Here is a 4,838-nt window from a genome sequence, read left to right on the forward strand (position 1 = left end):
CCTGTTGGATCGGAGGATGAGGACTAGGGCCATTCCCCCCAGAAATGTCTGCGAACTTGCAGGTGCCTTGGTGGAAGAGTGGGGTAACATCTCACAGCAAGAACTGGCAAATCTGGTGCAGTCCATGAGGAGGAGATGCACTGCAGTACTTAATGCAGCTGATGGCCACACCAGATACTGACTGTTACTTTTGATTTTGACCCCCCCCCCCCTTTGTTCAGGGACACATTATTCCATTTCTGTTAGTCACATGTCTGTGGAACTTGTTCAGTTTATGTCTCAGTTGTTGAATCTTGTTATGTTCATACAAATATTTACACATGTTAAGTTTGCTGAAAATAAACGCAGTTGACAGTGAGAGGGACGTTTCCTTTTTTTGCTGAGTTTAGTATCTAGAACCTAAAACGGTTCTTCCGCTGTCCCCATAGGAGAACCCTTTGAATAACTATTTTTGATTCCAGGTAGAACACTTCTGAGTTCCCTGTACACAAAGGGTTATTCATGGAACCCAAAAGAGTTCCTCCTGGAACCAAAAACGGGTTTTCCTATGGGGGCAGCCGAAGAACCCTTTTTGGAACCCTTTTGACTAGGGCCCATAGAACTCTGGTTAAACGTAGCGCTCTATATAGGGAATAGGGTGCCATTTGGTTAAACGTAGCGCTCTATATAGGGAATAGGGTGCCATTTGGTTAAACGTAGCGCTCTATATAGGGAATAGGGTGCCATTTGGTTAAACGTAGCGCTCTATATAGGGAATAGGGTGCCATTTGGTTAAACGTAGCGCTCTATATAGGGAATAGGGTGCCATTTGGTTAAACGTAGCGCTCTATATAGGGAATAGGGTGCCATTTGGTTAAACGTAGCGCTCTATATAAGGAATAGGGTGCCATTTGGTTAAACGTAGCGCTCTATATAGGGAATAGGGTGCCATTTGGTTAAACGTAGCGCTCTATATAGGGAATAGGGTGCCATTTGGTTAAACGTAGCGCTCTATATAGGGAATAGGGTGCCATTTGGTTAAACGTAGCGCTCTATATAGGGAATAGGGTGCCATTTGGTTAAACGTAGCGCTCTATATAGGGAATAGGGTGCCATTTGGTTAAACGTAGCGCTCTATATAGGGAATAGGGTGCCATTTGGTTAAACGTAGCGCTCTATATAGGGAATAGGGTGCCATTTGGTTAAACGTAGCGCTCTATATAGGGAATAGGGTGCCATTTGGTTAAACGTAGCGCTCTATATAGGGAATAGGGTGCCATTTGGTTAAACGTAGCGCTCTATATAGGGAATAGGGTGCCATTTGGTTAAACGTAGCGCTCTATATAGGGAATAGGGTGCCATTTGGTTAAACGTAGCGCTCTGTATAGGGAATAGGGTGCCATTTGGTTAAACGTAGCGCTCTGTATAGGGAATAGGGTGCCATTTGGTTAAACGTAGCGCTCTATATAGGGAATAGGGTGCCATTTGGTTAAACGTAGCGCTCTATATAGGGAATAGGGTGCCATTTGGTTAAACGTAGCGCTCTATATAGGGAATAGGGTGCCATTTGATTAAACGTAGCGCTCTATATAAGGAATAGGGTGCCATTTGGTTAAACGTAGCGCTCTATATAGGGAATAGGGTGCCATTTGGTTAAACGTAGCGCTCTATATAGGGAATAGGGTGCCATTTGGTTAAACGTAGCGCTCTATATAGGGAATAGGGTGCCATTTGGTTAAACGTAGCGCTCTATATAGGGAATAGGGTGCCATTTGGTTAAACGTAGCGCTCTATATAGGGAATAGGGTGCCATTTGGTTAAACGTAGCGCTCTATATAGGGAATAGGGTGCCATTTGGTTAAACGTAGCGCTCTATATAGGGAATAGGGTGCCATTTGGTTAAACGTAGCGCTCTATATAGGGAATAGGGTGCCATTTGGTTAAACGTAGCGCTCTGTATAGGGAATAGGGTGCCATTTGGTTAAACGTAGCGCTCTATATAGGGAATAGGGTGCCATTTGGTTAAACGTAGCGCTCTATATAGGGAATAGGGTGCCATTTGGTTAAACGTAGCACTCTATATAGGGAATAGGGTGCCATTTGGTTAAACGTAGCGCTCTATATAGGGAATAGGGTGCCATTTGGTTAAACGTAGCGCTCTATATAGGGAATAGGGTGCCATTTGGTTAAACGTAGCGCTCTATATAGGGAATAGGGTGCCATTTGGTTAAACGTAGCGCTCTATATAGGGAATAGGGTGCCATTTGGTTAAACGTAGCGCTCTATATAGGGAATAGGGTGCCATTTGGTTAAACATAGCGCTCTATATAGGGAATAGGGTGCCATTTGGTTAAACGTAGCGCTCTATATAGGGAATAGGGTGCCATTTGGTTAAACGTAGCGCTCTATATAGGGAATAGGGTGCCATTTGGTTAAACGTAGCGCTCTATATAGGGAATAGGGTGCCATTTGGTTAAACGTAGCGCTCTGTATAGGGAATAGGGTGCCATTTGGGACACATAATCTCTCCTCTGAATGGTCTGACTGGCAGAAGACACTTTCAAATATTTAACAAAGAAGGACAGAACATCTCAACCAGCCCTACGGTAAGAAACGTATTAAATAACAGTGGCTGGACATTGGGCTTTCATCCCAGTGTCCCTCGAACACAGTCCTCTGGCTTCATTATGGCATGTCCTCCAACAAATCATTCATTCATTCTTTTACAATCCCAGGGTTATCCTCTGTTGGCATTTGAGTTGTGTGGGAGACATGTTCACTGACTGTTGTAACATCAGACATCACTTATCTAACCAACACAACCTCTTTCAGCCGGACAAATAACAGGTAAATCAAATGCATTCTTAAATAGAGCGAACAACTCCCGATAAATTGCATTGGGACAGTTGTGAAATCCGGAACATTACAGATCTGTAGATTGTAGAATTTACAGAGAATGCATTTAGGAATTTGGCCTGGTGAACCCCACTGTACACTTAGCTAGCTACCATCCCCATAGCCTACATTGCACAGAGTTTCTAAACCCCAGAGGCGCAACATCACGGGAACATCTGGGAACGCTTGTGAAACAGACCAAACAGACCAGGCCGGGGTATGGGGTTTGAGAAGTCAATGAGAGAAGTGAAAAATTATTCCTTAGTTGTTAATTTTCGCCAAATCTAAAAGCACAAGCTAGATTCGAGCCAATGTCTTAAGTGGTTGAATATGTTATTACTCCAACCTTGGGAAAGTGACAAACTGACACGTTTTCATTTTCGTCAAAAAACAACTTTATATAGAAGGAGTGCCTTTGATTTTGACGGCTTGCAAATGCGGAGTTCAGTGCGAGACAACCGTTAGTCCCAATGATGTGTTTCTACCCATGAGCTTGCCTAGCCAACGTCGCCATGATGTAACCTACAAACGTGATCGGAGATTTCTATTGGATAAGCGTATGCCGTACGGTCTTTGGCGTGACTGGCTCATCTGTGGCTGTATGGAGAAAAATTCCCTATTTTTTCCTCTGATTGGCTCAAAGTCAAGTTGTTGGCCACTGACAAGCGTTGCAGATTCTACTGTAGGTTAATCGCTAACAGGTCGGCACGCAGCACGTTCTAGCAAGCGAAGGAAAGGCCTACCTATCGACAGTGAGGTTCTCTGTGGGTTTCATGATTTAGCTTGGGTTAGGGGTTAGTGATAACAACATATTCTCTAACTCTCTTAACCTACTTGAGTTTAGAATGGGTGATGTCCACTTATTAACAAAATGATAAGGACTGACCATTTGTATAACAAGGAATTGTCCATTCTCTGTTTCCTGATCTTGTAAAGGAATATTCAAATGTAAAGGAATATTAAACTATGCATTTTTCAGTTGTAAAGATTTGTCTGTCAATAACTTGACTATTCATATCAGATTCAAAGCTTCATTAGAATGAAGGATAACGCCACTGTTGCTAAAGCAAAGTGAGATAATGACATCAACAATAACAGTATAAATTATCATTATAATACATCAATAATAATACATATAGTTTTCATACAGATTCAGTATATTCTCTGAAATGCCAGATTAACCAGTGATGCAAAAAAACTATGAATAATTGTGTGGCAACTGAAAACTTCTGTTTGTGGAACTGCATAATCTTAGTACAGTTAGGGGTTTTGCTGTGTTGATTTAGAAGTATTCAAAGATTAACCGTTTTGTGTTCAATCTTTATCATCTGAAGGTTCCAGTTTCCTAAGTGGTATATTTGCCAACCTCATCTGTCATTTGTAGAGAACATCTAATTGGGCCATATATTTGATAATCTTATGATGTTTTGGTAAATGATTCAAAAGGCAGTCAATCATTAATTTGGGATGGCAGCCTCACCCAATACTAAATATACACCTGGCCCACACACACACACACACACACACACACACACACACATATTCCCTCCACACAAAGAGTGACCGTGACAGCACCAGATAGAGAAAGAGAGAGAGAGCGAAAGAGAGAGCGAGAGAGAGAGAGAGAGAGAGAGAGAGAGAGAGAGAGAGAGAGAGAGAGAGAGAGAGAGAGAGAACGAGAGAGAGAGAGAGAACGAGAGAGAGAGAGAGAGAGAGGGGGAGAGAGAGAGAGAGGGGGAGAGAGAGAGAGAGAGATACATAATACCCCGTGAAGACTAAATGGCACAAGAGACTGCCACACACCTCTGCTGTCTCTTCCTGTGACTGAAGAATCACCATTCAGGAAACATCTCTTGTTGCGGGAGCAGCAGATACTTAGTGGAGTGGATATTACCTGCTTTCTCTAGGCTGAAGCCTGATCGCCTCCTGATCTCCTGATCACCACAGCCTGCCAGCCGGCCACC

This window comes from Coregonus lavaretus, assembly GCF_964263955.1.
Source record: "Coregonus lavaretus genome assembly, chromosome: 7".
Classification (NCBI taxonomy): Eukaryota; Metazoa; Chordata; class Actinopteri; order Salmoniformes; family Salmonidae; genus Coregonus; species Coregonus lavaretus.